We start from the raw sequence: 7611 nt of genomic DNA on the forward strand, positions 1-7611 counted from the left end.
AGCACATTTCTCATAGTTATTAGCTTACCCTTATGTACTAAAAGATAAATCGCTCGCTCTCCCACCTAGCTATCTTTAGTGTAGCTTGTTTAGTAGTTTAGTTTAGGTAGTCCACATTCAACTTCCACTCATTATCGTTACCTACCTAGGATACACTTAGGCTTCCCTTAGCAATCTACCAGTAAATATAAATTCTAGCATTCTGCCTTCCTATGGGAAAAATATGAATTCGACACTCGGTACTCACCGAGCAAAGTGCTATGCGATAGTTCTGTGTGCTTGCGGAATTCCTCCAGTAGTTGTTAAGAAGTATCAATAAGCATTTCTAGTGCCGTTGCCAGGGAAGGCAACTGGCCTCAGATTTATATTGCTAGTCTTGCTAACTAGTCTTTTAGTTATCCAAAGTAGTTTATTCTTTTTTTCCTCATATCCTATCACTACCCTATACAATCATGGGCGATAAGTCCATTCGTGATTTTTCTGCACCCTTGGGCGCTAATGTAGCCATTAGACCTAATGTTATCAATGGGGAGCTAACTTTGAGCTTAAGACATCATTAATTATGATGGTTCAAGCTAGTCCATTTTGTGGGAAAGCCCACGAGGATGCAAATGGTCACCTCCAACACTTTTTAGAGATTTGTAGCACATTCACCATTAAGGGAGTGAACCAAGTGGCTATACATCTTTGCCTTTTCCCTTTCTCTTTGTTAGGAAAGGCAAAGCAATGGTTTTACTCTAACCACAATACTGTAGACACATGGAGCAAGTGTTTCAACTCTTTCCTAGTTAAGTTTTTTCCTATGGGGAAGACTAACGCTCTTCGCAATAAGATCTCTAGTTTTCAACAACTAGCAGATGAATCCATTCCTGAAGCTTGGGAATGAATGCAAGAGTACATCTCTGCATGCCCACACCATGATGGAAGACTAGCTTTTGATCTAGAACTTCTACCATGGATTAGTACCGTTAGATTGGAGACATTTAGATGCTGCTACTAGTGGAGCATTCTTTTTGCTAAGTGTTGCAGATGCCAAGATGTTGATTGAGAAGATGGTTTCCAACCAAGGATGGAGCGATCATTGACTCCAACCCCATAAATGAGGTATGCATTCGGTTAAAGAAATTGACATGCTTGCAGCTAAGATGGATCTGCTTGCGAAGCGAGTAGAACATTATGATAAGGTGAGTGCCCAAGAGACACTCAAAACCATGGAATCCCACATGACTTGTGAAGTCTATGGAGATGTTGGACATTCGAGCAATTCATGTCCCGAGACCCAGGAAGACCTCAACTTCATCAACACTAACAACGGGTTTCGTCCACAACAACATCAAGGATGGAATCAATGCTCCAACAACTAGGGTGGTAACAATTATTACTCTTCTCCTCGCGTAAATAATCAAGGTAATAATAGTTATGCTTTCCTTAAAGATCTTGTTTATAGCAATGGTAGAATGACTGATAGCATTAATAAAAAGTTACATGCTCATGACAAGATGTTGGAAAATATAAATGCTAAATTAGATGAGTTTTCTTCTGCTTTAAAGAATCAACTTAGTTTCAATAAAATGATAGAAACCCAATTAGCCCAAATTGTTGCTGCTATCCCATCCTATGAAAAAGATAGAATTCCTGGCAAACCTGAAGGAACCATGGAGACAGTCAACCTTGTTACGACAAGGTATGACTTTTCTGAAAATGGTTGGGGATTTCCTATTAAGAAAGGTGATCCTAGGAACCCCATCATTACTTGCTCCATAGGACCCCATACTTTTCATAATGCCATTTCTGATCTAGGGTCTAGTATTAACATCATGTCTAAAGAAACTTATGATAGATTATTTTATACTCCCCTAGCTTCAACCTTAGTTTACCTACAATTAGTCGATCAATCCACCCGTTATCTTAAGGGTGTACCCACTAATTTATTAGTTAAAGTTAGGAGTGCTTATGTTCCTACAGATTTTATGATCTTAGACATGGGCAACGCCGAGGATACACCTTTAATCCTTGGTCGACCTTTCCTTAATACTGCAAATGCTTGCATATATGTGGCTTTTGGGCAAATCCAATTCCACTTTGGTAGAAGAAAAGAAATATTTGCTTTTGCCTCTAGACAACCCCTCTTTGTTGAGAAATAGGAAAAGAAGAAGCATCCGAAGAGAATCAAGGTGAAGAAACCAAAGCCAAGAAGAAGAAGAATAGAAAGAGATGGCGTAAAAAGAAAGATCCGTCCTCAAACTTGTCATCCCTTGATCCTGACAAGGCCTCCGAGGTGGTACAAGAGGAAACACCTTCGCCCAAGGATGAATGACCTTGAGCCTGTCAAAAAGGTAAGTTCTCTATCTATTGTATTTATTTACCACATTTCATTAGTTGCATCTCATATTTAAATTTCCCATAAATTTGTTTTGCATTGCATGATAGGTTAGTTGCATTTAGCTACTCTCTATTAATAAATAAAGTTCTGTAGTAGCTATGCATGACAGAATAGATTTGCTTTTAAAAAGCATATAAAAATTTAATAATAATAATAAATAAAAATAAATATTCAGTAGTATCCATACTTAATAAGTTATCTAGTAGTAATAGGTTTAGTCATTTAGTCATTTGTACATTCTAGTAGTATTTAGTCAATAAAAAATAGAAACAAAAGAGCCGCTAGAAGACATTCCAACTTATGCAAAAGGCAAGCTTGGGGGAGACATCTCTCCCCACTTAGGTATGAAAATCTTAAACTATCTCTTACATTCATGTTTGTTTTACATGTCAATAATCATGATCATAGAATGTAGAGAGGAGTGCCTTGAAATCTATTTTAAAAGAAACTCTGCTCTAATAAAATGATGATAATTTAATTGGAGATGATGAAAAGTTGCTCTGTGATACTTTGCAAAAGCTTGTCATACAACCTTATACTTCTTAAGTTTTGAGCATGATAACTTGGAGTTCATCTTAAGTTGAATGCTTTCGTGGGTTGCAAATGCTAGAATCAAGAATAGGCTCTTGTGAGAAATGTTGTAACCACGATTAGAGTAAATCTTTGAACCTATATGAGGAATAGTAAAAACAACCTGGAGTTTTGTTTTGCAAAATGCTAAAACTCTCTTGCTAGAAGTTCGTCAATGGTGATAAATTCCTACCAGAGCCAAATACATATTCATTCATACATGATAAAGCCACTATAAAAGCTGCTTGTTTGTTTTGAGCTTTTTCAAGCCTTATTGATCTGAGTAGAGAAACTTGTCATGCTCTTTGATCAAGATAACATACACCCACATACTTATGCTATTCCTACACTAGAAATACGCAACCACATATGCTTTCCATTCATTATTGCTCTATGAGAATCAAAGTTACCTCTCTAGCTATCTTACACAAAAAGAGAGGCATGGGCTACAGAAAAAGGTGAGAGAATAAAAGAGCAAAAAGCTCTAGTGTTAAAAAAAAAGAGATATAGTGAGAAAAAGAAAAGTAGCCATGCCCTCTCAAAAAGAAGCTAGAGAAGGGAAACTTCTTAAAGGAGTACCACTTCTACCAAATATACCACACACATGCACATCTTGACCAATTAGTATGATTTGTTGCTCCTTGTGATCCAAGTGTTTGACTTAGCAATATATTCAATTCAAGTAGGCTATGCTTTTATCCCCTACCTTGAGCTCTACATAAGCTTTAGGATAGAAATTAAGGCTAAGAATCATGGCCTTGGTGAGATTTCAAAAACCATTGAGTGGCTTGAGTGTACCATCTGAGGAACTTAGGTAAGTTTTCTTTTCAAAATATATGAAAAACCTCTAGGAAGTTTGAGATAAACCAAAGTAGACAAAAAGTATCTATCTAGCTACACACTCTTGCAATTATTTGTGTCAAGGTGAAAGCTATAAGTCCCACATTGCTAAGACTGATGGTGAATTCCTAAGTGCTAACATGTTCAACTCAAGAGATAGTATTTGTCGGTGCGAAAAGTGACCAACACGTAAATATTTGTAGTTTTGCCATATGTTATGATCGGATGTGGCCTAGCACTCAATGACATAGGGTTTATACTGGTTCAGGCAACGTGCCCTATATCCAGTTCTAGTCGGTTGGTGACTTTATTCCTGAGCCCAGGTGCTCGAAGTTTGCTGTGGGGTTACAAACGAGAGAGAGTAAGATGGGGGGTATCAGAGGTCCGATCGGACTCTGAACCGAAGGGCCGAGAGTGATGGGAGCTCTAACATGCGCTAAGTGTTTGAACGTCTGTTGTTTGTTGGAATCATTCATTGGGTGTTCGAATCGATCTGAATCGATCATCTTTTTAGAGAGAGCGCATCCCCTTTTATAGATGAAGGGGATGGCTTTACAAGAGAGAGAGTGTGTGAGAGAAAAAAGAGAGTGTGTATGCTACCTAGTCTTGTTGCCCATGCCATTGGGTATAAGGTGGTTTGTCGGCGCCCACAACGCTGTTGTCGCTCAGATGCATGTGGTCGGTTCCACCACGTTCTTCTAGTATGGCCAATGTCGGCACCTACCATACTGTAGGTCTCAGTGCCCACAACACTGTTGGTGTTCTGACATGTCTAAAAGGTTATAAAGTACCCTTCTCACATGATCTAACAGTACTATCCTACAGGTGTGTAGGATACGGTCCTTGATATTGCGGTTGACTAGAGCGCCCAACCTTACTTGCTCTATCCGTTTCCTGGGTCTTCACCAAGCGGGTGTCCCCGGTCGGTCGTTCGGCTCTAGCCTTCCGATCGGAGAAGAGCTATAAGCAGAGGTTTGGTGTACTCCTGATTGGAGAGGCAAGTCAGAGTTTGAGGCGAGCATCGTCCCTCCTTGGCCAGGCCTTCTGGTTGGAGAGGCGGGCTAGAGTCAAAGGCGAGCATCGGTCCTCCTCGGCTAGGCCTTTCGGTTAGAGAGACGGGCCAGAGTCGGGGGAAAGCGTTGGTCCTCCTCGGCCAAGGCTTCCGGTTGGAGAGGTGGGTCGGAGTCAGAGGTGAGCGTCGTCCCTTCTCGGCCAGGCCTTCTGGTCAGAGAGGTAGGCTAGAGTCAGAAGCGAGCATCGGTCCTCTTTGGCCAGGCCTTCCGTTCAGAGACTGGATCGCCCTTCTAACTTATCGTTTAGGTTTTTGGGCCAGCCCAGGAGTTATGCATCATTCGCAACATCATCTACTGGGCCGAGCTTTTGCTGGGAAGCAGGTCCATGAGGGACCCAAGGTTTATGAACCCGACAGGAGCCCCCGAGTCCCTGGGCGATTTGAGTAGAATTGTCTAGGGGATTTTTCATCTTGGCGGCGGGTGCGTGCGAGCTCACCCACGGGTGTAGCCCTAAGCCCCTGGGTGATTCAGGTAGAATCATCTAGGTTTTTTTTATTTTGCCAGTGGGGGGATTTTTGTTTTGACAGCGGGTGCGCGTGAGCATACCCATGGGTGTAGCCCCCGAGCCTATGTCCAACTGATTAGTCAGTTGGAGGCTAAGCAACTTGGTACTCTTTTCCTGGGGCCATAGACCATCACTCAGGGTGTTTGCTCGTGTTTGTTCTGCCCGTGACTTGCGCGGTCGATTGATTTCCTAAGTTGGTGTCAGACGACCTGAGCCCCTAAGCCCCATTGGGCTCAGTAGGGGTTGGTCTAGTTCCATGTGTTACCCCATCCATGGTTTCCACAACCGGAGGGGCTAAGCTAATGTTGCTTGCCTCAATGACTCGAGTGACGTGCTCGGTGAGCTCGCTAACGGGCATGTTTGAGTGGAATCTGGGTCCATGGTTCATGATGGGGTTGGCATAGCCCTCATGTGGCATTCCACCACTCCTTAACCCACATCCCAGCAAATGCCTAGGTCATTCCAGAGACTGACTCAAGTGGCCCACTGGCGTCCCCTCGATGGAGATTCTATGACCATGGCTCGAGGTTAGGATCGAACGAGAAGGTTGAGATAACCCTATTTGCTTCAGAACAGAGTGGGCGAGGGCTGCTAGGGCTCATCTGCATTTTCTCCCCTAGCTCTATTTGACGTGAGGTGGCCTCGAGCCCTTCATGGGCCGGCCTTCAAACCCCGGTTGGTCGTTGCTCATGTTGAATGAGGCAACTTCTGCTTTGTGACGCAACACGGAGCATTGTGGTGCATTTAACTGCATATGCAATGCTTTGGATGTATGGGATGAATGAATGAATGTAAGAATGCATGTATGCAAATGGATGAATGAATGATCATGCATCAGAAAAAAAATAAAGTAAGATGGATTGGTAGAGTTACCTTGTCGACTCGAGTGACAGGCTTGAGGAGTTTTTATCGGATATGTCCGAATGGGATCTGCGTTCATCGTTCATGATGGAGTCGGTGTGGCCCACATGGGGTGTCCCTTTACTCCTTACCTGTCTCTCGACATTTGACTAAGCCATCTAATCGACTCAGGAAGCCCGTTGGTCTCTCCTGGACAGAGATCCCATTGTTGGGCCCTTCTAAGTCTTGCCTGAGAAGGTGGAGGGCCACCTGCATGCGTTTGCACCTTGTTTCTCATGCTTGGCATGTGGTAGTGGTGGGTCATGCCTAGGCCACGTCCCGTCTAACCAGGCGTCATCTCGTCGGGTAGGGCACATCGCATCAGTCAGGACACATCCCACCGCTTCCCATCCACATTGAATGGGGAAGGGAGAGGGTTTTTTGCCCCAATCCTTCGCCTTTCCCCAATTGCTACACCTCCTCCTTAAATAGGGGAAGGGAGAGGGTTTTTTGTTCCATTCCTTCGTATATTCCCCAACTGTCGTCTCTCCTCCTTCTTCCTTCTCGCCAAGCGCATTCGTGTGTCACGGTGGTTCTAGGAGAAACAGGGTAGAGCGAGGGGGAGGAGAACTCATAGATTTGTTTGCGAGTTTGAAGCGAGATGTCGAGCTAGAGGCCATCTAATATGGATGAGATGGTGCTGGCCGCCTTCACCGAGAAGGGGCTGCCACCACCGAAGGAGGTGGCGCACTAGAGGGCTTCAGCGAGGGAGGCTTTCCCGCGACCTTGGGCCGGTGAGGTCGTCTCCTTCCTCACATTTCATGAGCATGGGCTAGGGTACCCACGCACTGGGTTCCTGCGTGGCTCCTCAATGAGTTGGGGCCGAGAGCTGAAGCACTCAACTGACGGGTGCTGCACGTCGATGGCTTCATCACGGTCTATGAGGCCTTCCTTGGGATGGAGCCGCACGTGGATTTCTTTTGGCGGATCTTCACCAGGTGGGCTTTGTCAGAGGGGAAGCTGGCCAGGACCACGCTGGTTGGTGGCTTTGTTGCAGAAGCCAAGGTCATCGGGGTCCTACCCCGTGTACACCCCCTGCGACTCCAATAGGGGTGGCATGGGGAGTGGTTCTACATAAGCAACCCGGTGGAGGCACCGTTCCTGCCCTTCACCAAAAGGAGACCAGAGAGGCGGGAGAGCTGGTCATGGGGCCCCTCCAGCCGGTAGAACAAGCTAGAGATCATTAGGGCAGAGCTCCAGAAGCTGTTGCGGCATGGCCTTGATGGGGTGCAGGTGTTCCACACCTTCTTCCACCATTGGCTCAACCTGTTGGTGGAATGAACATGGCTGATGTGGCTGTACTCCGGTCCGATGGACCCTGACTGCGCGTTGACAGTGGA

General features: G+C 44.7%; 1 non-coding gene across 1 annotated transcript; it reads right to left on the reverse strand.

Annotated features, from left to right (window-relative positions):
• Window positions 1-820: 820 nt before the first annotated feature.
• On the reverse strand, window positions 821-923 carry LOC136511286 (small nucleolar RNA R71). The gene has a single exon (XR_010772675.1). It is a non-coding gene; the product is annotated as a small nucleolar RNA R71 (small nucleolar RNA).
• Window positions 924-7611: the final 6688 nt, after the last annotated feature.

Source organism: Miscanthus floridulus, chromosome 1, assembly GCF_019320115.1.
Source record: "Miscanthus floridulus cultivar M001 chromosome 1, ASM1932011v1, whole genome shotgun sequence".
NCBI lineage: Eukaryota > Viridiplantae > Streptophyta > Magnoliopsida > Poales > Poaceae > Miscanthus > Miscanthus floridulus.